The following is a 27,315-nucleotide window of genomic DNA, read 5'->3' as shown; positions in this document are numbered from 1 at the left end:
GGTCTGTTGTCTTGTTTCTAACAATAGTATTAATACAGCAAGATTTTAGAATGGATTGTATGTTGAAAAAAATTCAAGAAGATCACATAAAAATATCATAAAACAACAAAGCTGGTCATTATCAAAGTCAAGTCATTAAATAACTCAACAGTCACTGACAGTGCCTGCTAGGTTCTCAGGGCACAAAAGCACAGGGCATGATATGCACGCTCTACCTCAAGAGCTCTCAGGCTAGTGGTGGCGGTACGGAGTGGAGAAAAACGTGAGTCACACAGATATGATCATGATCTTCAGCTGTGTAAGCCAAGGAAGCCCATTTTTGAAGAGTTAGTCACTGCCTATCAAAATACATGTTTACAGAGAAGCATATTCTAAACTTAAATGCTTTTTACAAGCTAGACAGTGACAAAAATTAGGCACAATCAATTTGGCTGTATTAAACAGATAACTATTACAACAGAAGCATGGTGCCAAGGAGCATGCAGGTGCTCAGCCAGACCTGCTGACGGCTGTGTCTGTGGGGGCCCAAAGCAAGAGCACTGTCTCCGACCCAGTCATCTCTCCTCACACAGGGTGTAAAGGAGGCAGTTTATCATTAACATTTCTATTAAATACACAGCATGAAGGGAAAGACAGGTGGTTTATTTGAATTGTTAGCAAGCCCACTAGTCTGACAAATTGTTTCTTTTCATGTCAGCCATGGGCAGAAACAAGATTCTTCTGGGGAAACATCTTTATGTGTCAAATGCTATAGTGCTTAAGTAAAATATAGACAAGTAGCTCTAAAACAGGAAGGAGGGAAATCATTTTTTAAAATTTACACTTGAAGTTAACTTTTAAATTTTTCTTAAAGAAACAACGAAAGCCTACATAGAAATCTTCAATACATCTTAATAGTCCTGGAGAATTTAGCCCTCTAATGATGAAATTTTACAACATATGTAAATATACAGACACAAATTTCTGAAATATTTTACAAATTGGTCATTCTCTCCAGTTCATTAGCTCATTTTCTTGCCAAGAAAATTAAGAAGCATTGCCAATCATTGTATATTGGTTGTAAGCTCAATCTTAAGCAAGTTCAAGGATATATTGTACAACACAGGAAACACAGCCAGTATTTTGCAGTAACTGTAAATGGAAAGTAACCTCTCAAACTGTACAAACTTTTTTTAAAATTAATAAATGGGAGATTCTTCTTCAGCAAGTAAAGAATATGTTCTTCATTAGATGGTTTTTAAATACTGAGATATCTTTGGGAACTAAAAAGCTTGCCTTCCCTTTAATGTCTCTGCACCCTTTATGACCACCTAACTGGCTGGTGAAACCAGTGCCCCAGCTGTATTTCCACAGCAACTTTTAAGTCACTCAGTAGCCAGTTACTTTTCTCCTATCCACTACTGCATAATCAATCCTTCAAAGATTAATTCCTTCTTCCATACTGTTTTGTCTGGTTTTCCTGGCAGAAAATGCCTTTTTTCCCCCCTGCAAAGCCCAACCTGCTCTGCAAGCATAGAAAAAGGAAAAATAGTGCTTGCTTCGGCAGCACATATACTAAAATTGGAACGATACAGAGAAGATTAGCATGGCCCCTGCACAAGGATGACACGCAAATTCATGAACGTTCCATATTTTTTCTGTAGGAATATAGGCTCTGAGGAAAAATAAAATCTTTATCAAGGCAACAAAGAAAAAGATTATCTTCATACAGAATTTAAAGGGGCTCTTCGAGGTATATTTATGCAGATATTACTTGTTATAATGAATAGTCAACTATGAAGAGGAATAAGCAGAGGTTTTCAGATTTGGAAATGAAAAGAGCACTGGTAATCACCAAAAGAAATGTTTTATACAGACTGTGTCAATAAAAAACTAAAGACCCATGTTAAAAAAAAAAAAAAAGGAAAAGGAAAAATGTAGGTTAGGGAAATGGGAGTTACTGCAAAATTAAAATTCTCTCTAGATTAGATATCAATTTTAAAAAAGATACAATGAAAAGTTAGTTACATGATTTTAAAAAAGTATTTTAGAAATAAATCTTGGGAATATTTATTATTCACCTTCTCTCAGTGTGAGATTAACATGTAAACATGCTATGATACTAACACACATAAAATACTCTGGCGCTCACTGCTAAGCCCCAGTGCAATTCCTCTTTCGAAAAAAACATTAACTGAACAAGATGTCAACCCAACAGGATCTCCTTTAGATACAGCTAACATCAATAATAGCACATGTTGGAAGTGAATTATTAAAATTCTCAGCATAATTTTTAAAATAAATAAATACATTTTCTTAGTACATTAAGACCACTTGAGTGGTCTTAATTTGAAAAGAGCCTTAAATGACACTCCCTGAATCAGTATCTCCCTTCAATCCAACCTACCCACAGAATCCAGACTAACCTTTTCGAATTCTGCTTTGCATATATCGATTCCTCTGCCCCTAAAAAAAAAAAAATCTCCAATGGTTTTTCACTGTCCACAGCATAAAAGCCTAACTCCTTAGCTTGCTTTTAGGACCATTCACAAAGTACCCACACTAGCATTCCTAAATCACATCATACTGCTTCCCATTCATATTCTATACTGCAAGTAACATGAAGTACAGTTAGCAGTGACCATACATTCTAGTTGGCCATATATTCTAGGTTGCTTGAGACAAATCCAGTATATGCTTTTTGCCCTGGAATATTATTAATAGCACCACTCTCTTTCAGAAGGGTCCCAGTTTGGCAATAAATTATATATTATATATGGTCAGCCTATTTGCAGTAGACTCTTGGTAACTGGGAACAACTGTAACTATCTCTTCACAAATCCTAAATTATTAATAAGCATTAATAATGTCCTCCCATATAACATGTGATAAAATGAAGAGCAGAATGAGAGATGAATAGGGAAAAATAAACATGGGCCAAGATATGAACGCTAAGCTAAACCAATCACTAGCCTTAGGCATTGACTTGAAACACTGGGTTCTTAGGAAGGGGATAAAATCAGTAACTTAGAAAAATTATTATATGACTGCTCAAGGATCATTCACAAATGGTCCAAATCCCCTAAGCTACAAATCCAAGAATGCAACGTTTTTTGGCCCTCAAATATGAATACAGCAAGCTCATTCGTGATAATTTTGTATTGACATGCAAATTACCAATTTTAGAGAAATGGGGAACTAAAATCTCATTAGAAATCTACATTGATGTTAATTTTTAAAAGTATGTTCTGCTTGAATAGATACTTCTACACAAAAAACAGACGGTTCAGTAGAGGATATATCTTCTCTATGGCATTACTGTTCTCAACTGCCATTACATGTGCGAGTTCTGCAGCAACAGCTTACTGTATTTTTGCTGAATCTTTCATTTACCCGCCTTTCTACTGGGACATTGTCAAAGCCCTTCACAAACTACGTGTCTCCTACGCGTGCTAAGTCGCTTCAGTCATATCCAGCTCTGTGTGACCCCATGGACTGCAGGTTCCTCTGTCCATGGGATTCTCAAGGCAAGAATACCGGAATGGGTTGCCATTTCCTCCTCCAGGGGATCTACCTGAACCAGGGATCAAGCCCGCGTCTCTTAAGTCTCCTGCTTTGGCAGGCAGGTTCTTCACTACTGGCACCACCTAGGAACTCCTGTGTGTCTCCTGTAGCAGAAATGAGCGTGTACCAGGCACAAGGTTCCCGCCATTTATGATCCAGACTGACAAACCAGCCTCCCCCGAAGTCCCAAGGCCGCGGGACACAGCGCTGCTCCTCCCGGGGCCAGTGCTCCACTCTCAGCTCTGCATTAACTGGCAGGCAGCAGAAACGCAGAGGTCTGCAGTTAGCTGCCAGGAGCTAAGAGACATGAAAGGTCCCCAGAGAAAATAAGCTGAGGCTGACAGGCACTGTAAGAGCCTTGAAGCTGAGTATCAATCAAGGCACATCTCACTGTTAGTATTCCCAGAAGCATTATAATGAACCACAAGTTCAAAGAGAGGGGAAAAACAGGACCAAGTATAGAATAGCACTGGGAAGCAACTATAACCCTTAACTTGCTCAGATAAAACCTTCCTATACCAGTGCAACCCATTTTGGACAAGTCAGAACCAATCCGCTTTTATAAAGAAACATTATAACAGTCACAACGTTCTTCATTAAATAACTCAAAATATGGTGGGTGCAGACATGTTTCAGAAAACAACTTCTATGCAAAAACAAAGAATTCAAATATAAATAATACAATCCCTTAAATCAAAGTCTGTCAGTAAAAACAACCATAGAAAATAAGAAAAAATTGCTGCAATTTATACTTTTTCTTACATATTAGTTACTTGATCATGCAAGAATTTCCTTTAAAAAGTGATGTCATCTGTGTTTTGTTCTTCACTGTATCCTAAAAATGGGTAAATCAATTTACCTGGAAAAGACAATGCACTTCTCTGACCTTCAGAGAAGAATACTCTTATTACAAAAGACTCTTCAGGACTGAGAATGAGCTTATCATCGTATGGAAAGGATTTTTTGATAAAACCACCACCTCTCTAAAACCCAGATTTCCAGAACTGAAAGTACTAACAGAGCATAGGGACTGGAAGAAAATTCAAGATGAGAATTGTTTTCTTCCATTTCTGTACACCCTCTGGGACCAGGGGGAAATGTGTGAGAGGACGGTCCATTCATCACTGTCTCCCAATTAGTATCTAGCATTGGATCTGGCAAGTAACAGTCCAGAACAAATATTTATACATATATGCCCAAAGAAAATTATGACTGCCCTCCTTGTGCTAAACTGTAATTCTTCCCCAGGATGTCTTATGAAATAGGCCCGTAAGAGAGTCTACAAACATGTGGTCCAAACATTCTTTTGTAGGTCACTCATTCAATCCACAAATGTTTCACTGAGTCATTTATTACATGCTAGGCACTGTCCGAGGGGCTAGGGAAAGAGATGTGAATAACCCTATATTGATATTTATATTATATCTGGCAAGATCAAACTTAACAATTTCATTTTCATATTTAAAAAGAGAAAGAGAACATTTTCTCTCAAATATTTTAAGAGTCACCACAATTCCTGCAAAAAAAAAAAAAAGTGTCAGTCGTTAAGTCGTGTCTGACTCTTTGCCACCCCATGGACTATAGCCCACCAGGCTCCTCTGTCCATGGAATCCTCCAAGCAAGAATACTGGAGTGGGTAGCAATCCCCTTCTCCAGGGGGTCTTCTGGACCCAGGGATCAAACCCACGTCTCTTGCATTGCAGGTGGATTCTTTACTGTCTTAGCCATCAAGGAAGCCTAGGTGACTGCTGGGCACCGAGCAATGAGTATCACACAGTCAGTCACGGTCCGTTTTTATCCAGAAGCTTTGACTTCATCTTAATGTGAAACAACTGCATCGACACTGTCACTGAACAATCTTAACACCTCTACAAGTGGGACAACCATGTATCGCTTTTTTCTACCTGCTTTCTTGGGGTATAACTGACACATAGCACTGTATAAGTGTAAGGGGCAAGCATAATCACTGAACGTATACACTCATGAAATGATTACCACAGTAAGTTTAATAAACATCCATGATCTCGTGTAGAAACAAAATTAAAAAAATATGTATGTTCCCTGTGATGCGAACTCTTAGGATTCCCCCTCATAACTCTCATATATAGCACACAGCAGCATTAACTATATACTAATGTTTCTTGAAAGAATGCAATAGGAAATAAAAAGCACCACTTATGAAGTAATCTTAATCCCCTAAAACTGAACCTGATTTCAATCTAATCAAGCCCAAGAATCAGTGTATGGGAAACAATTGTTTAGTCACTCAATCATGTCCAGCTCTTTGTGACCCCCAAGGACTGTAGCCCACCAGGCTCCTGTGTCCAAGGGATTTCCCAGGCAAGAATACTGGAGTGGGTTGCCATTTCCTTCTCCAGGGGGTACTCTGGACCCAGGGATCGAACCTGCATCAGCAGACAGATTCTTGACCACTGAGTTGCCTGGGAAGCCCACATAGGAAACAACGAATACACGTAATATGATACCATGAGGATGCAAGCAGTTATGTCAAAATAAAGGAAATTTTAGAGGAAAATGATAGCTTATCTTCATTTGGGCTCCTGCCAAAAGTAGATCCCTGAGACAAGCAGTTTATTTGGGAGAAAGAGTTAAGAACCCACAGATAAGTGAGGAATTAGGATGGGAAAGACAGTCAGTACACAATATAATATAGTGAACTAAACACCAATGTTTTCACTTACATAATTTAAAGCTTTAAACTCTCTTATTTACCAGGTTCTTCTGGTAGCCCATGCATTCCTACAATGCAGAATATGAATATGAAGGAAATATCTCCTACATATGTCAAAAAATGATTTTATTTCACTATTAAACATGTGAACTTGACTTTTTTTTGACAAGTCAATAGCCTTCAATGAAAAACTGTTCTTCAGTGAAAGTTTTGGTTTCCTATTTTCTACATTCACTTAGTTTTAGAATGAACTCAGGCTTTCTAGCTTCTTATTCTTTAGTACTATGTTTTAAGGTAAAAATATTTTTATTACCAAATCCAAGCATGATTCCATTATTATACAGGCCTAACATATTAATCCACTACTAACTTTAAAAATGTTATCTTCATAACGTCCTGTTACTTCTAACCAAACCAATTCTAAATGTCAATCACATCCTTGAAAGGCCATATACTAGCTAAGATATCTAACCTAATTAAATAATCATTAATTATTTAGTGCTGCATCATATGGTCCATAATATTTTAATTAACTTCTGTAAAGCAAAGGGGTTTGTCTTTGTCTTATTTGGTCTAAAAACTCCCCCAGAGATGGTCTCAAAGCTCTCATATATGTTAAGTGTTATTATCTTATAACCTCCATCACCACCATGTAGTTTTTGTTTACTAAAATATTAATCAGGAAATGACTGTGGTTTGCGAAAAGGAAATCTGAATTTAAGAATCTACCTCCTTTGTACATTTTCGTCTCCTTTTTCTTAACTGCCATGAGATAGAGGTAAAGAAAGAAGAATAAAAGAATTGGCATAATTAAGAATTACTAACATCAGAAGTGAATGAGGGCACATCACTACAGATCTCATGGACATTAAAAGGATAATCAGGGAATACTAAGAATAACCCTATGCTCACCTAGATGAAATAGACCAATTCCTCAAATGACACAATCTACCAAAAAACACACAAAGAAACAGACTATCTAAACAGACTTGATACCCATTAAAGAAACTGAGTCAATAACTAATAACCTTCCGAAACAGAAAGCACCAGGCTCAGGTGGGTTCACTGGTGAGTTTTACCAAACATTTAATAAATGAAAAAAAAACTACACCTATTCTATACAATCTCTTTCAGAAGACAGGAGCAGAGGAAATATTTCCTAATACATTCTATGAGGCCAGCATTACCTTAATACCAGAGCAGACAAGCCATTACAAGAAAATACAAACCATTATCTTTCATGAACACAGATGCAAAATTCCTCCAAAAGATATCAGTGACCCGAGTCTAACAGTAAACAGAAAGAATTATACACAATGACCAAGTGGGATTTATTCGAGGTATGCAAGACCAGTTCAACACTTGAAAATCATTTAATGTAATCCATCACAATAGGCTAGAGAAGAAAAGTTATAAGATTATATAAATACATGAAGAAAATGCATTTGACAAAACCTAACACCTACTCATGTAAATTAGGAACAGGGGGGAAGTTCTACAACTTGTTAATGAACATATGAAAAGTCTACAGCAAACTTCATACTTAATGGTGAAAAACTTGAGCATTACCACTAAGATCAGTTATAAGGCAAGGATGTCTCCTCACACCATTGTTTTTTAAGATCACACTGGACATCCTAGCTAATACAATAAGACAAGAAAGGGAAATAAAACATATGTAGATTGGGAAGGAAAAAAAATAAAACTGTGTTTGTTTACAGACAACTTGATAATCCACACAGAAATTCAAAACAAATGACAAAAAGCTGCTAGAACTAATAAACGATTACAGCAATGTTGCAGAATATAATGTTAATACACAAAAGTCAATTGCTTTCCTAAATCAGCAATAAACAAGTTAAATATAAAATTCAAAATACACCATCACATTGGCACCATCCAAAATAAAAATACTTAGTATAAACCTAACAAAATGTATACAAGATCTATATGAGGAAAACTACAAAATTTTGATGAATGAAATCAAAGAAGAACTAAGTACATACTCATGTACCAGAAAACTCAAAAAATTGTCTAGAGGTGAATTCTTGCTAACCTGATCTATACAGTTAATGCAAACCCAGTCAAATTCTCAGCAAGTTCTTATCTGGATATCAAGAAACTAACTCTAAAGTTTATGCAGAAAAGCAAACGATACAGACTAGCTAACAAAACACTGAGGACAAGAACAAGATTGGAGGACTGACACCAGCGACCTCAAGACTGGAAGTCACAACAACCAAGACAGTGTGGTACTGGCAAAGATCAGCAGAGATACAGAAACACATCAGTGGGAAAGACTAGACAGTCAAGATAGTGTGGGACCGGCAAAGGTCAGTGGGGAGACAGAAACACGTCAGTGGGAAAGACCAGACAGTCCAGAGAAAGACCCAAGAAAAACAGAACCAACTAACTGGTCCCTGATGAAGGAATAAAGGCGATACAACGGAGGAAAGATAAGTCTTTTCCAATAGTGGTGCTGTAACAAACTGCACATGCAAAAACATGAATGTAGACACAGACCATGCACCTTTCACAAAAACTAACTCAAAACAGATGACTGACCTAAATGTAAAACACAAAACTATCAAATTCCTAGAAGGTAACACAGGAGAAAACCAAGATGGTCTTAAGTTGATGACTTTTTAGATACAGCACCAAAGGCATGATCCATGAAAGAATGAATTGACAAGTTGGATATAATTAAAAATAAAATTTTCTGCTCTGAAAAAATTTTTCTTTTTTTTAGTAGAATTTTACTTTTGCCAGTGAAGTGTAGCTTTTATATTGTTTTGCTCATTTATTTCCTTAGTACCTAGTATGTACCTGATATGTGGTAGAGACTCCACAACGTTTGCTTAATGAGCAAAGAGATTAACCAAATAACTTTAAAATTCTTCCAGGTTTAGACATCCTACAATTCTTTGAGACCTCAAAAGAAGCCCATCTACTTAAAGCTGGAAGAGGACATGAATGACATTTACTTGACTGTTAAAACAGAAGGCATTTTCTGAAACCTTTGCTTGGGGAATAGAACTCTAATTACGACAGTGAAAGGATCCCTTCTAAGCGGGAAAAAGCAGCATAATTCATCGTACAGCAAGAATTCTAGAGACCTCCTGCTCACAGAAAGACTTGAGAAGAACATCTGGCCTGCCTTAGGACAAGCAGCAAGTAAAAAGTGATAAGTCAATTCACAAGCAAATGAAGAGAATGAATTTTAAAAATACTGTACTCACCACTGGATTCTATTTTAGAAGAGAGAGAAAAGCAAGTTTCAAACAGCTGAAGTTCACATTCTCTAGCCTTGTGTGGAGGAGTATAATTTTTCTATTTATCATAAATAAAATTAACATAGCAATTCCAATGAACATTTTGTTTTCAGTAATTCAAAACAAAGTTTTTCGATAAAGAGTGGGTCAGACAGTCTTCTAAATGGAAGTCTCTCAGTAGTTGAACAAATAATTAGATGTGAAGGTCACAAAAATGTATTTTGTATTTGAATTTTGTTTTCAACATCATGAGATGTAAATAGAGCACTGAAAAACAGGTCCAAAACCTACAAAGATTACTCAGCTATAAATTATTAGTATTACTGTTTAACATCTTATTACCTTTGTCAATTCCTAAATTCCCATCAGTCTCCCTGGCCTCTTCTTTCTTAGGTCAAAACAGTACTTATTTAGAATTACAAAGCTGAAGGGGACACTAATTTATCTGATTGAATAATACCCTCCCCTCCTGGGTCATGCAGAACTCTGCTCAACAGCATCCTTGGCAGAATGGCCATTTAGCCTCCAACTGAACACTAGATATGACAGAGAACTCACAGGATGAAGCAATACACTTTAGAGTGGAAAGTTTTACCCTATCAGACTGAACATCTGCTCACCTTTTCCTTCCACACATTTATCAGACAACTCTATTATGTACAGCTCACCAGGAACATATCCACCTGCTCTCCCACAAGCTCACTGAAGTTCTTTGATTATAGTCTATGGGGATGGAAGCACTGGACCAGTAGGGCCTGCAGGGAATTCGATTAAAGGCACATTCTGTCCTTCAAGAGATTCATGATCATGCATGAAAAGTTAGCACACGAGACATATGATACCAAGTACTGCAAGGCTTACAGAAAAATTTAGGAGAAGGCAGAGAGCACAGGATGGGTAAAACGAGCAGCGTAGTTTCCCCAGATGCAGTGAGTGAAGAGGAGCCTGGCTACAGAAGTTCACGTAGCACAGTGCTGGGAGATGAACATGGAAGCTTATGTCAAGGGGAAAAACCACCGAGGCGTTAGGAGAGTAAGTATGTGCCCTGCTGTGTGATAAGCCACCTCAGTCGTGTCCGACCTCTTTGCGACCCTATGGACCAAGGCCTGCCAGGCTCCTTTGTCCGGGGGATTCTCCAGGCAATACTGGAGTGAGTTGCCATACCTTCCTCCAGAAGATCTTCCCAACCCAGGGATCGAACCCGCTTCTCTTAAGTCTTCTGCATTGGCAGGGGAATGCCTTACCACCAGTGCCAACTGGGAAGCCCAGAGTATAATACTCTTGAAAGCCTGACAGAGGGACTGACATCTGCTACAGCAGAAGTAAGAAGTCATGGGAGACTTCTCAGTAAGGAAGGAGCCCTGATCTTTCAGTTCTGAAATCACTGTGCTGCTCTTTACTGGAGACAAGTAAGATAATACAGCTAATTGAGTGAAACGGTAATACAAAGAAGAAAGGGAAATAAGGGCCTGGACTGGGGTGGGGGAGATTTGTAGAGCTTTCAAAAGAAAGACAAACAGGTCATGGTGACAAACTAAAGGGATGCAAAAATCAATGAGGCAAAGCTATAAATCCAAGTACCTAGAGGAAATGAAAGTAAGACTATTTTAGAAAAGCAATTACTATGCAATCAGTGATTTACTTCAATTTCACTAGGTATATGTCTTGCCCAGTCAGTGAGGAAACAGCTGACAGAAGATGAAGTGCCTTCTACCAACTAGCAGGAAGAGTCTGGAAACTGCATTTGACTACTTTTCACACCAGGACGAAAACACCCAGAAGCGAACTGCGTCCAAGGCACTGACAGAACACCAACAGACGCCCGAGCCACTCCAGTCTTCAGAAGCAACAGGTAAAGCTGAGAGTCAAAACCGCTGGGTAACAAGAGGTGATGAGAAGGGAGAAAAGCAGCTCTTAGACAGCACATTGTCTCCTCACTGTCCTCCTTCTGCAACCCTTATGAAGGCCTTTTCCCTTTCCCAACCAGCGAGGGGGAGGGGAAGACAGAAAGAGGAACAGAGAGAAAACAGTGAACCACTGAAGGATAAAAGAAGCAGGGGGTTAGTATGACAAAACCCACTGAAATGTTGTGAAGTAATTAGCCTCCAACTAATAAAAAAAAAAAAAAAAGAAGCAGGGGGAACAGACTCTGTATGACTTCAGTACCTTCAACCATGAAATTTTTACTCCTAGTCTTACGTCCTTGGATACATTCCAGTGTGTCTTAGTTTATAGTCTGTGGGAAGCCGAATAGAATCTGTATCCTACTGTTACGTGAGACCCGTATAAACTTTAATTATGTTCAATTGGTTCATAGTGCTTCAGGTCTACTATATCCTTCTACTTCTCTGAATAGTCATTCTATTAATTTTTGAGAGTTTGATATTGAAACTCCAACTAAAAAACCTTAATTTATCTACTTAAAAAGATAATTGTAATATATCATGTAACTATATATGTAACTTTGCTCTGTATTTTCCAAGTCTCCTGTAAATGTGTTACCATATTTTCATAATTTGGAAAAAAACAAAGATGCAGGAGGAGAAAAGAGAGAAAAAAAAGTAAGGGGCATACTGTTTCAAGAAGAAACAGGGTACCTGACAGAATAAAATGCTAACAGGGTATGCGTGAGAGACTTACTAAAGGGGAGTCTAAAAACATCATCACAACCCTCATTTTAAAAGTTAAACCATGTCTGGTGCCACTAGTAAGGCAGACACAAGCTCCTATACTTAACACACTTTCAGTCTATAAGCTTAAAATATGTTTACATGGATGCAAATCAACAAAACATAGACTCTGCCTGCCACCAACAGATAAAATTAGCCAACCGTTGTTATGAGGTGTCACTGTAGACTTAGGAAGAAGTGAAGTGAAAGTCGCTCAGTCGTGTCCGACTCTTTGCCACCCCATGGACTATACAGTCCATGGAATTCTCCAGATCAGAATACTGGAGTGGGTAGCCTTTCCCTTCTCCAGGGAATCTTCCCAACCCAGGGAACGAACCCAGGTCCCCCACATTGTGGGCGGGTTCTTTACCAGCTGAGTCACAAGGGAAGCCCTAGACTTAGGAACTAAGGCATTAACAAATATCATTTCAGAAGCTAAACAGAAATAGAAATGCCTCTTTATATTTTTTTTAATGATTTCCAGAAAAAAAGGAAAAAAAAGTCACACTTGCACACATTTGGCTTGTGTGAATGGAATTGACTTAAATTACCTACAACAACTTACTAATAGGAAATACGTCAGTCCTGACAATGGGATGATAAACTTTGATAGCAATACAAGTATCATGCATTTCTCTTAGAAGAAAATGTGCCCAGAAGATACCCTTGTTCCTTCCTTAAACTAAAAACCATTAAACAACCTGAATAAAAGCACATTTTAAGCCATTAAGAAAATATCTTCTATCCCATGTTTAGACTATTCAGGGCTATTTATTAACTTAGTCTTCAAAGTAATATTCCAGAATAAATACTATACTCTTAGAAAATCAATTCATGTTGGAATATATACAACTTTCTGGTAATTTCTTCATATATCACCATTTATTTGGCATAAGAAATAACAGCTGAAGACGATCAAGGGAAGTCAGTACCACTGTACATATAAGTATTCCCCAAATAAGGTAACTAAGAATGACTTACACTTCGGCATCCAACATTACACTGTAAGTACAGGTAACTACTGCCTGGATGGTTTCCCGTGCTCACAGCCAAATGAGAAAAAGAAGATTTAAAATCTGACTATTCTGCTACAGAATACTGAATACTTCGCAGAATTAAAAGCTATTTCTTGAAGGCTCATCTTATACACCTTAAACCACCCTTGTGTTCAAGACAATAACTAGTGTATATCAAGGAGGTCTTTACAACTTAGTGTTGTGGACTGGGAAACATAATTTACCCTTCTCTTCTGACCAAGTACCCACCTTCCCAATTGGAGGGGGTTGTAGATGTATTCATGAGATTAGAAAAGGAAAACCGTATGATGAGTTTTTCCTGATCCAACTTGAAATACTCTTTATAAACTATCTTATATGCCAATAGGTTCTTACCAAATACCTTTATCACAATTTCTAAACTCAAAAAGATCTGTTATATCCTCAGTTTTCATCAAATCTATAAGCAGGTCTAGCTTAATGGCCAAAACTTACTAAAAGTGGTATATATTATAACATGCTTATGTGTAAATAACTTCACATGCTGCTGGAAGCTATATTTAAGGGATAACTACGGTATATGCAAGTTAAGCTTATGGGAACATGAAACTGTATAACCAGCAATTTGAAATCTTCCACACTTACACAAATAGGATTTTTATATTTACATCTTTTCAGTGACCAAAATATGCTGCAATAGTCTTCTCTTCTCTAAATTCTACTAGAGAAAGATTACATATTTCTAAGGAATCATCATCATTTTCCAAATATCTCATCAACTACAACGGTCAGGGATGTATTTTTTTTAATGATTTTGAGAGTACAAAGTACTAGAAATGATGCCTTTCTGAATGGAGCAAATGATACCTTTCAAACACAAAAGCATAAAGCATGTTTCCCACTTTCATTTAAACCACTTACAGGAATTTATTTGCTTTGTAGTAAAAGCAGAAATGCATATCAAGTTAGATTTTTATTTCTATCAATCACAGTTACATTTGTCACTATTTTGATAAGACTATGTTGTAACTTACCAGGGGAAAGAGACAAGTTGATAAGCACTTTGAGAAACAACAGTGTTTAGAATCAGACTTTTGCAATAAAAAGCCTCATCCATTTGCTCATTTCAGAAGGTTGGAGAGGTAGCACAAGCACCGAAGGTTTATCAGGACAGACGTAACCCTCCTCCAAGGTACTTCCTCCATTTCACAAGCACGACTCTATCTTCCTTCTCTATACACCGCCTTACAGAACAGAAATCTCTTCTATATGCCAGACATGATGCAAAGTACTTTATATACACTATATCTTAAGCACACAACCTTGGAAAATAATTATCCTCATTTTCAAAATATGAAACTTGAGGGTCAGAAAGATAAAGAAATTTGCTTAATATCACACAACTACAAAGAGGGGTAGAGCTGAGAAGGAACTAGGACTTTCAGCTATCCTGGAATTTCAGATCTTAGAACTACTTCCATAACGCATCAACTCTCCGTGAAAGGGATGTACTACACTGTATACCTAGGCAGCGGGGGAAAATATAAGTAACAAATATATGTGTGAAGCACACAAGAATATTTCAATGTTACAACATGTAGATTTACTATTTATAAACACACAGCTCTTTTACATCATCATAGCAACTCCTGAAGCTGAAGTAGGAATTATCTCTAGTTTATAAATGAGGAAATTGAAAGTTTGCAGTATGTGACATACAGTAAGTGCAAACAGCTGCTGAAGGATTAAGACTCAAATAGACTAAGTTACTTGTGCAAACTAGTGGTGGAACAGGGTTCAAACCAACTCTCTTTTAATTCTAAAACCAATGGTCTGTACAACAAAATACCAGTTTCCACAAACCGTTTTCATCATTATATACTGAATTTACGTACAAATCTAAGTATAGTTATAAAGCAGAACTCAGTTCAGTTTAGTTGCTCCTTCGTGTCTGACTCTTTGCGACCCCATGAACCACAGCATGCCAGACCTCCCTGTCCATCACCAACTCCCGGAGTCCACCCAAACCCATGTCCATTGAGTCGGTGATACCATCCAACCATCTCATCCTCTGTCGTCCCCTTCTCCTCCTGCCCTCAATCTTTCCCAGCATCAGGGTCTTTTCAAATGAGTCAGCTCTTCGCATGAGGTGGCCAAAGTATTGGAGTTTCAGCTTCAGCAACAGTCCTTCCAATGAACACCCAGGACTGATCTCCTTCAGGATGGACTGGTTGGATCTCCTTGCAGTCCAAGGGGCTCTCAAGAGTCTTCTCCAACACCACAGCTCAAAAGCATCAATTCTTTGGCACTCAGCTTTCTTTATAGTCCAACTCTCACATCCATACATGACCACTGGAAAAACCACAGCCTTGACTAGATGGACGTTTGTTGGCAAAGTAATGTCTCTGCTTTTTAATATGCTGTCTAGATTGGCCATAACTTTCCTTCCAAGGAGTAAGCGTCTTTTAATTTCATGGCTGCAATCACTATCTGCAGTAATTTTGGAGCCCAGAAAAATAAAGTCAGCCATTGTTTCCACTGTTTTCCCATATATTTGCCATGAAGTGATGGGATCGGATGCCATGATCTTAGTTTTCTGAATGTTGAGCTTTAAGCCAACTTTTTCAAGCTCCTCTTTCACTTTCATCAAGAGGCTCTTTAGTTCCTCTTCACTCTCTGCCATAAGGGTGGTGTCATCTGCATATCTGAGGTTATTGATATTTCTCCCGGCAATCCTGATTCCAGCTTGTGCATCATCCAGCCCTGTGTTTCTCATGATGCATTCTGCATATAAGTTAAATAAGCAGGGTGACAATATACAGCCTTGACGTACTCCTTTTCCTATTTGGAACCAGTCTGTTGTTCCATGTCCAGTTCTAACTGTTGCTTCCTGACCTACATACACGTTTCTCAAGAGGCAGGTCAGGTGGTCTGGTATTCCCATCTCTTTCAGAATTTTCCAGTTTATTGTGATCCACACAGTCAAGGGCTTTGGCATAGTCAATAAAGCAGAAGTAGATGTGTTTCTGGAACTCTCTTGCTTTTTCGATGATCCAGTGGATGTTGGCAATTTGATCTCTGGTTCCTCTGCTTTTTTTAAAACCAGCTTGAACATGTGGAAGTTCACGGTTCATGTATTGCTGAAGCCTGGCTTGGAGAATTTTAAGCATCACTTTACTAGCATGTGAGATGACTGCAATTGTGTGGTAGTTTGAGCATTCTTTGGCATTGCCTTTCTTTGGGATTGGAATGAAAACGGACCTTTTCCAGTCTGGTGGCCACTGCTGAGTTTTCCAAATTTGCTAGCATATTAGGTGCAGCACTTTCACAGCATCATCTTTCAGGATTTGAAATAGCTCATCTGGAATTCCATCACCTCCACTAGCTTTGTTTGTAGTGATGCTTCCTAAGGCCCACTTGACTTCACATTCCAGGCTGTCTGGCTCTAGGTGAATGATCACACCATCGTGATTATCTGGGTCATGAAGATCTTTTTTGTACAGTTCTTCTGTGTATTCTTGCCACCTCTTCTTAATATCTTCTGCTTCTGTTAGGTCCCTACCACTTCTGTCCTTTATTGAGCCCATCTTTGCATGAAATGTTCCCTTGGTATCTCTAATTTTCTTGAAGAGATCTCCAGTCTTTCCCTTTCTATTGTTTTCCTCTATTTCTTTGTATTAATTGCAGAGGAAGGCTTTCTTATCTCTCCTGGCTATTCTTTGCAACTGTGCATTCAAATGGGTTTATCTTTCCTTTTCTCCTTTGCTTTTTGCTTCCCTTCTTTTCACAGCTATTTGTAAGGCCTCCTCAGACAGCCATTTTGCTTTTTTGCATTTCTTTTCCATGGGGATGGTCTTGATCCCTGTCTCCTGTACAATGTCACAAACCTCCGTCCATAGTTCATCAGGCACTCTATCAGATCTAGTCCCTTAAATCTATTTCTCACTTCCACTGTATAGTCACAGGGATTTGATTTAGGTCATACCTGAATTGTCTAGTGGTTTTCTCCACTTTTATCAATTTCAGTTTGAATTTGGCAATAAGGAGTTCATGATCTGAGCCACAGTCAGCTCCCGGTCTTATTTTTGCTGACTGTATAGAGCTTCTCCATCTTTGGCTGCAAAGAATATAATCAATCTGATTTCGGTGTTGACCGTATGGTGATGTCCACGTGTAGAGTCTTCTCTTGTGTTGTTGGAAGAGGGTGTTTGCTATGACCAGTGCGTTCTCTTGGCAAAACTCTATTAGCCTTTGCCCTGCTTCATTCTGTACTCCAAGGCCAAATTTGCCTGTTACTCCAGGTGTTTCTTGACTTCCTACTTTTGCATTTCAGTCCCCTAAAATGAAAAGGACATCTTTTTTGGGTGTTAGTTCTAGAAGGTCTTGTAGGTCTGCATATAACTGTTCAACTTCAGCTTCTTCAGTGTTACTGGTCAGGGTATAGACTTGGATTACCGTGATATTGAATGGTGTGTCTTGGAAACGAATAGAGATCATCCTGTCATTTTGGAGATTGCATCCACGTACTGCATTTTGGACTCTTTTGTTTACTATGATGGCTACTCCATTTCTTCTAAGGGATTCCTGCCCACAGTAGTAGATATAATGGTCATCTGAGTTAAATTCACCCATTCCAGTTCATCTTAGTTCACTGATTCCTAGTGTCGATGTTCACTCTTGTCATCTCCTGTTTGACCACTTCCAATTTGCCTTGATTCATGGACCTAACATTCCAGGTTCTAGGCAATAATTTATTCACTGTATGGTCACATTTTTAAGTTGTTCTTTTTAGTATAATATTGACAGTGCAATCAGCATCAGAACACCACAGGGGCTGGACGCTTGTCATGCCAGCTCATGACTTCAACACACACAACTGTAATACCACAGAATGGACAACTTGAAAGTTACCCAAAAGAGCAAATATATTCAGTCATTCATTCATTCACTCACTGATTCCTTAAACTAAACAACATTTGTTGAGCACTTACAACATGATAGGAATAAAAAAATGTAAATGCCCACGATGTATCATGGACACACTCATGAACAGTCTCATTTTGTCTTCCCAGAACTCTTCAAAAGAGAGGACTGTTCTATTTGACAGGCAAGAAAAAGGAAGCTCTCAAAAGCTAAATAACTTGCTAACGTTAAGTGGTCAAGCTCAGTGCCATTTCCAAGTTCCATGGGCACAGACGCATGTACACTCGTGGGCACCCGTGGTCTCAGGTAGCCAGCAATGGCAGACTACAGCAGGACCAAACCAGAGCACGAGCCTGACACTACACTGTTCAAAACACACCTTTCACTGTGAAAAGTCCTTTCAAATACACACACACGAAAACCGGGAAGGATGCATAGACACTAAAATGTTTCAGTGGTAGGAGGATGTACTTTTCTCCTTCATTATGCTTTTCTGTACTATGAAAGTATACTGCATTTAGGAATCAAAAAAAAAAAAAAGTCAGGAAATCTTTTGTCTTAACTGCTTGGATTATTACAACTTCAAGCTGTGACCTGTCGTGTTACACACAGAGAATATTTTCAACTTAGCAAACTGGGGGAACACTGGGGTAAACAGCCAAGGCTACTCCCAGCAGAGCCAACTGGGCCACGGCTGAGATCAATACTACCAGCAAGCCTGTTAGGGAGTTCTACCTTCTTGGGTCATATCAGCAATTTTTTAAAAAATAAAGCACAGAATAGAAAATAAGAAAAAAGAAAATGTCAGCAATATAGACAGCTTTGCAAAACGTGTTTAGGTCCATGATTTAACCCTCTAATGCACTGCACCTTCTTCACAGCATGACATGCACACTGCCTTTCCTGCCGCTCCTTCAATGCACCTGTGACACTCTCACATTAGGGAATGCTCTGGCTAATGCCCTTGCCTGGAAGGCTCTTCCCCTCAAGAAATCCCAAGGACTGACTGCCTCACCCAGTTCAAAGCTCACCTTCTTGGTGATGCTCACAAACGGCTACTCCTTTGGGCACTCCTGGTCCTCCTTAGCCTAGACCTACCTTTTCTTTCTTTCATACACTCAACAAAATTATCATTGAGCACTTAATCTGTGTAAGGCATTGTACCAGAAACTAATATCTGAGAATAGAAAAGTAAGATACCTTTTTAGCACTTTTTGTTCCACAGAATCGTAGAACCATGCAAATAACACCTCCTATGAGTCAGACACAAAACCTGTATTATTCCTCAGAAGTTAATAGGTGAGACAACAAAAGGTGAAAAGCAGCAGATCCAAGATTTGAGCCCAAATCTCTGACTCCTAAATTAAATATTCTCCTAGAAGTTTTCTTTAGTTGATATACTTTCAAGTTATTATTAAGGGAAAAATACTTCACTTTGCTTCTGGAAGATACTTAAGATCAGAGTGCAGGCACAATTAAATAATAAACTGGACAGTTTCTGAAACAAATAAATAGAATATGCTTTAAAATGCAGTGCAGTTTTTACAGTTCTAAAGCAAAATCAGGGTACCTGAAACTGTTCTTTCCAAGGTCAAATTGAGAACCAAATATTTTGCAACACTGTGGTACTTGTGTTAATTGTGAACAGATCACAAGACTTCCTATGAAAATCAGAATCCATTTTAATAGTAAAAACTGGTGCTAGAAAAATTGAGGAATGAGTCAATTTGAGTAGCTATTATCAAAGAATTATTTTGACTACCAAAAAAAGTGTAGCTCTTCTCCATCTCACCTCTTTCAGAATGTGAAGTCATTACAGAAACATAAGCTTTCACTAGCTAGCTGGGGTTTTACTGCAATTGGGTCAGATTCTCTCTTAGGGGAATCCTCTGGTAATCTACTGGTTATGGCTCTTCCACTGCAGGGGGCACAGGTTTGATCCCTGGTCAGTGAACTAAGATCCCGCATGCTGTCTGGCACAGCCAAAAAAAAAAAAAACCACAACTCTCTCTTAGATCACACACACAACTGAAACCATTCTTCACTCAAAAACAGACTTCCATATTGTTTCAGTAATAATTTAACAGTTGGCATTTTCCCCTACATTTTATAAAACTTCAAAAAAAAACAGCTAAACAGCAGGCATGTAAATATGAAAAGGCAGAGAAATACCCAACAGGTAAAGGAACATGAAAAATGCCCACCAAGTCAAACAAAAGAGGAGGAGATAGGGAATCTACCTGAAAAAGAATTTAGAATAATGATAATAAAAATGGTCCAAAATCTTGAAAATAAAATGGAGTTAGAGATAAATAGCCTTGAGACAAAGATTGAGAAGATGCAAGAAATGTTTAATAAAGACCTAGAAGAAATAAAAAAGTCAATTAAAAATGAATAATGCAATAAATGAGATCAAAAACACTCTGGAGGGAACCAAGAGTAGAATAACGGAGACAGATGATAGGATAAGTGAGGTAGAAGATAAAATGGTGGAAATAAATGAAGCAGAGAGGAAAAAAGAAAAAAGGATCAAAAGAAATGAGGACAACCTCAAGGACCTCTGGGACAATGTGAAACGCCCCAACATTCGAATCATAGGAATCCCAGAAGAAGAAGACAAAAAGAAAGGCCATGAGAAAATACTCGAGGAGATAATAGCTGAAAACTTCCCCAAAATGGGGAAGGAAATAGCCACTCAAGTCCAAGAAACCCAGAGAGTCCCAAACAGGATAAACCCAAGGCGAAACACCCCAAGACACATATTAATCAAATTAACAAAGATCAAACACAAAGAACAAATATGAAAAGCAGCAAGGGAGAAACAACAAATAACACACAAAGGGATTCCCATAAGGATAACAGCTGACTATCAATAGAAACCCTCCAGGCCAGAAGGGAATGGCAGGACATACTGAAAGTAATGAAAGAGAATAACCTACAACCTAGATTACTGTACACAGCAAGGATCTCATTCAGATATGAAGGAGAATTCAAAAGCTTTACAGACAAGCAAAAGCTGAGAGAATTCAGCACCACCAAACCAGCTCTTCAACAAATGCTAAAGGATCTTCTCTAGACAGGAAATGCAGAAAGGCTGTATAAACGTGAACCCAAAACAACAAAGTAAATGGCAACGGGACCACACCTATCAATAATTACCTTAAATGTAAATGGGTTGAATGCCCCAACCAAAAGACAAAGACTGGCTGAATGGATACAAAAACAAGACCCCCTATATATGCTGTCTACAAGAGACCCACCTCAAAACAAGAGACATATACAGACTAAAAGTGAAGGGCTGGAAAAAAATATTTCATGCAAACGGAGACCAAAAGAAAGCAGGAGTCGCAATACTCATATCAGATAAAATAGACTTTCAAATAAAGGATGTGAAAAGAGACAAAGAAGGACACTACATAATGATCAAAGGATCAATCCAAGAAGAAGATATAACAACTATAAATATATATGCACCCAACATAGGAGCACCGCAATATGTACGGCAAATGCTAACAAGTATGAAAGAGGAAATTAATAGTAACACAATAATAGTGGGAGACTTTAATACCCCACTCACAACTATGGATAGATCAACTAAACAGAAAATTAACAAGGAAACACAAACTTAAATGACACAATGGACCAGCTAGACCTAATTGATATCTATAGGACATTTCACCCCAAAACAATCAACTTCACCTTTTTCTCAAGTGCACACGGAACCTTCTCCAGAATAGATCACATCCTGGGCCATAAATCTAGTCTTGGAAAATTCAAAAAAATTGAAATCATTCCAGTCATCTTTTCTGACCACAGTGCAGTAAGATTAGATCTCAATTACAGGAAAAAAATTGTTAAAAATTCAAACATATGGAGGCTAAATAACATGCTTCTGAATAACCAACAAATCATAGAAGAAATCAAAAAAGAAATCAAAATATGTATAGAAATGAATGAAAATGAAAACACAACAACCCAAAACCTATGGGACACTGTAAAAGCAGTGCTAAGGGGAAGGTTCATAGCATTACAGGCTTACCTCAAGAAACAAGAAAAAAGCCAAATAAATAACCTAACTCTACACCTAAAGCAATTAGAGAAGGAAGAAATGAAGAACCCCAGGGTTAGCAGAAGGAAAGAAATCTTAAAAATTAGGGCAGAAATAAATGCAAAAGAAACTAAAGAGACCATAGCAAAAATCAACAAAGTTAAAAGCTGGTTTTTTAAAAAAATAAACAAAATTGACAAACTATTAGCAAGAACTCATTAAGAAACAAAGAGAGAAGAACCAAATCAACAAAATTAGAAATGAAAATGGAGAGATCACAACAGACAACACTGAAATACAAAGGATCATAAGAGACTATTACCAGCAGCTCTATGCCAATAAAATGGACAACTTGGAAGAAATGGACAAATTCTTAGAGAATATAACTTTCCAAAACTGAACCAGGAAGAAATAGAAGATCTTAACAGAGCCATCACAAGCAAGGAAATCGAAACTGGAATCAGAAATCTTCCAGCAAACAAAAGCCCAGGACCAGATAGCTTCACAGCTGAATTCTACCAAAAATTTAGAGAAGAGCTAACACCTATCTTACTCAAACTCTTCCAGAAAATTGCAGAAGATGGTGAACTTCCAAACTCATTCTATGAGGCCACCATCACCCTAACTCCAAAACCAGACAAAGATGCCACAAAAAGAGAAAACTACAGGCCAATATCACTGATGAACACAGATGCAAAAATCCTTAACAAAATTCTAGCAAACAGAATCCAACAACATATTAAAAAAATCATACACCACGACCAGTGGGCTTTATCCCAGGAATGCAAGGATTCTTTAATATCCACAAATCAATCAATGTAATACACCACATTAACAAATTGAAAGATAAAAACAATATGATTATCTCAATAGATGCAGAGAGAGCCTTTGACAAAATTCAACACTCATTTATGATTAAAATTCTCCAAAAAGCAAGAATAGAAGGAACATACCTCAACATTATAAAAGCTATATATGACAAACCCACAGCAAGCATTACCCTCAATGGTGAAAAATTGAAAGCATTTCCCCTGAAATCAGGAACAAGACAAGGGTGCCCACTCTCACCACTACTATTCAACCTAGTTTTGGAAGTTTTGGCCACAGCAATCAGAGCAGAAAAAGAAGTAAAAGGAATCCAGATAGGAAAAGAAGTGAAACTCTTGCTGTTTGCAGATGACATGATCCTCTACATAGAAAACACTAAAGACTCTATCAGAAAATTACTAGAGCTAATCAACGAACATAGTAAAGTTGCAGGATATAAAATTAACACACAGAAATCCCTTGCATTCCTATACACTAACAATGAGAAAACAGAGAAATTAAGGAAACAATACCATTCACCATTGCAACAAAAAGAATAAAATACTTAGGAGTTTATCTACCTAAGGAAACAAAAGACCTATACATAGAAAACTATAAAACACTGATGAAACGAATCAATGAGGACACAAACAGATGGAGAAACATACCGTGTTCATGGATTGGAAGAATCAATATTGTCAAAATGGCTATTCTACCCAAAGCAATCTACAGATTCAATTCAATCCCTACGAGCTACCAACGGTATTTTTCACAGAACTAGAACAAATAATTTCACAATTTGTATGGAAATACAAAAAACCTCGAATAGCCAAAGTAATCTTGAGAAAGAAGAATGGAACTGGAGGAATCAACCTGCCTGACTTCAGACTCTACTACAAAGCCACAGTCATCAAGACAGTATGGTACTGGCACAAAGACAGAAATATAGATCAATGGAACACAATAGAAAGCCCAGAGATAAATCTACGAACCTATGGACACCTTATCTTTGACAAAGGAGGCAAGGATATACAATGGAAAAAAGACAACCTCTTTAACAAGTGGTGCTGGGAAAACTGGTCAACCACTTGTAAAAGAATAAACTAGAACACTTTCTAACACCATACACAAAAATAAACTCAAAAATGGATTAAAGATCTAAATGTAAGACCAGAAACTATAAAACTCCTAGAGGAGAACATAGGCAAAACACTCTCCAACATAAATCACAGCAGGATCCTCTATGACCCACCTCCCAGAATATTGGAAATAAAAGCAAAAATAAACAAATGGGACCTAATGAAACTTAAAAGCTTTTGCACAACAAAGGAAACTATAAGCAAGGTGAAAAGACAGCCCTCAGATTGGGAGAAATAATAGCAAATGAAGCAACAGACAAAGGATTAATCTCAAAAATATACAAGCAACTCCTGAAGCTCAATTCCAGAAAAATAAATGACCCAATCAAAAAATGGGCCAAAGAACTAAACAGACATTTCTCCAAAGAAGACATACAGATGGCTAACAAACACATGAAAGATGCTCAACATCACTCATCATCAGAGAAATGCAAATCAAAACCACAATGAGGTACCATTACACACCAGTCAGGATGGCTGCTATCCAAAAGTCTACAAGCAACAAATGCTGGAGAGGGTGTGGAGAAAAGGGAACCCTCTTAACCTGTTGGTGGGAATGCAAACTAGTACAGCCGCTATGGAAACAGTGTGGAGATTTCTTCAAAAACTGGAAATAGAACTGCCATATGACCCAGCAATCCCACTCCTGGGCATACACACTGAGGAAACCAGATCTGGAAGAGACACGTGCACCCCAATGTTCATCGCAGCACTGTTTATAATAGCCAGGACATGGAAGCAACCTAGATGCCCATCAACAGACGAATGGATAAGGAAGCTGTGGTACATATACACCATGGAATATTACTCAGCCATTAAAAAGAATTCATTTGAGTCAGTTCTAATGAGAGGGATGAAACTGGAGCCCATTATACAGAGTGAAGTAAGCCAGAAAGACAAAGAACATTACAGCATACTAACACATATATATGGAATTTAGAAAGATGGTAATGATAACCCTATATGCAAAACAGAAAAAGAGATACAGATGTAGAGAACAGACTTTTGGACTCTGTGGGAGAAGGCGAGGGTGGGATGTTTTGAGAGAACAGCATGTATATTATCTATAGTGAAACAGATCACCAGCCCAGGTGGAATGCATGAGACAAGTGCTCGGGCCTGGTGCACTGGGAAGACCCAGAGGAATCAGGTGGAGAGGGAGGTGGGAGAGGGGATCAGGATGGGGAATACATGTAACTCCAAGGCTGATTCATGTCAATGTATGACAAAACCCACTGCAATGTTGTGAAGTAATTAGCCTCCAACTAATAAAAATAAATGAAAAAAAATGCACATTAACTTCTGGGTTTATCAAATTAGAACACTAAAGTCCTGGCAAAGGTATCCTGAAACCTGAGGCAAACAGAGCATATGGGGGCCATCTTTCTACAGGTAATTTTAACAACTAAAATGTAGGAATGTTCTTAATCAGTAAATTTTTCTCTAAAGTATCATTTCTGAAGATGAAGCCTTCAAAAGGGGCTTTATCACAAACTGTAGTCCCTCAAATCCCAACTTCCCAGTCACATTCCACTGGAAGGCTCACTGGACTGCCCCAAACAGTCTATGCAATCCTACTCAATTTTCAGTCGAAAAACAAAGCCCCAAGAAGGACAGTGACTTGTCCTACATTGCCTTGTGAACTAGTAGAGGAATCAATACTAAACACTCAAACTCTTATTTTTGAGTTTTAATTATATTGTCTGAGGTGAGGTGAAAGTTGCTCAGTCATGTCCGGGTCTTTGCGACCCCATGGACTATACAGTCCACGAAATTCTCCAGGACAGAATACTGGAGTAGGTAGCCTTTCACTTCTCCATGGGATCCTCCCAACCCAGGGATATTGTCTGATGCCTCCCTAAATTTGCTATCAGGCTACCAAAAGACAAATCTGTGCTAATAAGACAATGAACATTTTTCCAGGTTATTGCTAACCCTTGGACAGGCAAGATATATGTTCCTCACAAGCCCTGAAACACTATTTGAGGCATTTTCCTCATTCTTTACCTCACCTTTGTCTTGGGTTTCTGAGACAGATGACAACTAGACCAGCAGTATCCAATGGCACTTTCTGCAACAATGGAAATGGTTCATCATCTGCTTTGTTCAATACAGTAATCATGGCTCAGTGGGTAAAGAATCCACCTGCAATGCAGGAAGACACAGGAGATGCTGGTTCGATCCCCGGGTTAGAAAGATCCCCTGGAGAAGGGAGATGGTAACCCACTCCAGTATTCTTGCCTGAAAAACCCCAAGGATGGAGAAGTCTGGCAGGCTACAGTCCAAAGGTTCGGAAGGAGTCAGACACAATTGAGCGACTGAGGACACACACGTGACCACTGTGCCCTTGAAAAATGGCTATTGTCACTGAGGAATGGAGTTTTATATTTTATTCCATATTAATGAATTTACAGTATAGTTATAGACAATTAAACCTTTAGTCATTCTACTGCATGTGACCCACCTACTGAACTGAGCAAAACATTCATGGTAGAGTCCCATAGAAATTCCTTTTTTCCAGTGTTAAAAATTCTTCTGATGCCTAAAGATCTTTTTCTAAAATCACTTAAATTCAATTACAACAGCCTCCTTCCACTACTAGACTCTTCTAATCTTAAGGAAGAAATGGGAAAAGTATTGGCACTCTAATTCACTTGACAGTTTTCTTTAGCTCCAATACTCAAATATTTTTCTGAGATGATTTCTTCCTTCTTTTCCCTTTTTTTTTTGTATTATTTTAGTAATGTTCATGTCTACAAATTCAGGTGACTAAAAATTAGATACATTAAAATATAATGTTCAAGGTTCTACATAATGAGAAAACCACACAACTAGAGGAATCAGAGATCTCGATCACAACATCACTGAGGGAATCAAAGCAGTTAGAATCTGACTGCAGTCTCTATAAGAACAGAACCAAGACCGAGATCCATGGCATCACATAAGAAATTTCTCCAAAGTCGCATTTTTGTCCTTCTCCTCTTGAATGGAATAATTGGAATGCTACTGAGAAGCCACTAAAGACCATGATTTTTATTTTGGCTAAGATAATAATGAGCTGTAATGGAAACTGGCCAAAGGGTTTGCTAGCTTCTTTAGGGCCAATTCTGACATCTTGCCATGTCAGTGAGCCACACAGCAAGACTCCTTAAAAAAAGAAAAAGAAAGAAAACCCCCAAAACAGGTATCTAATTCATGATACAGATTTACTAAGTCATTGAAGGGTA

The 27,315-nt window shown here is 38.2% G+C and overlaps 1 protein-coding gene and 1 non-coding gene across 2 annotated transcripts in view; one reads left to right on the top strand and one right to left on the bottom strand.

Annotated features, from left to right (window-relative positions):
• Positions 1-27,315, bottom strand: part of ERP44 (endoplasmic reticulum protein 44) — a 100,596-nt gene that overhangs the window by 66,315 nt on the left and 6,966 nt on the right. The gene's annotated exons all lie outside the window — the stretch shown is intronic.
• LOC122453430 lies at positions 1,531-1,637 on the top strand. Its single transcript, XR_006273053.1, has one exon. It is a non-coding gene; the product is annotated as a U6 spliceosomal RNA (small nuclear RNA).

The sequence above is a fragment of the Cervus canadensis genome, chromosome 14 (assembly GCF_019320065.1).
Source record: "Cervus canadensis isolate Bull #8, Minnesota chromosome 14, ASM1932006v1, whole genome shotgun sequence".
In the NCBI taxonomy this organism is placed as follows: domain Eukaryota; kingdom Metazoa; phylum Chordata; class Mammalia; order Artiodactyla; family Cervidae; genus Cervus; species Cervus canadensis.
The sequence above is the reverse complement of the archived record's forward strand: the minus strand, read 5'-3'. Positions and strand labels throughout refer to the sequence as shown.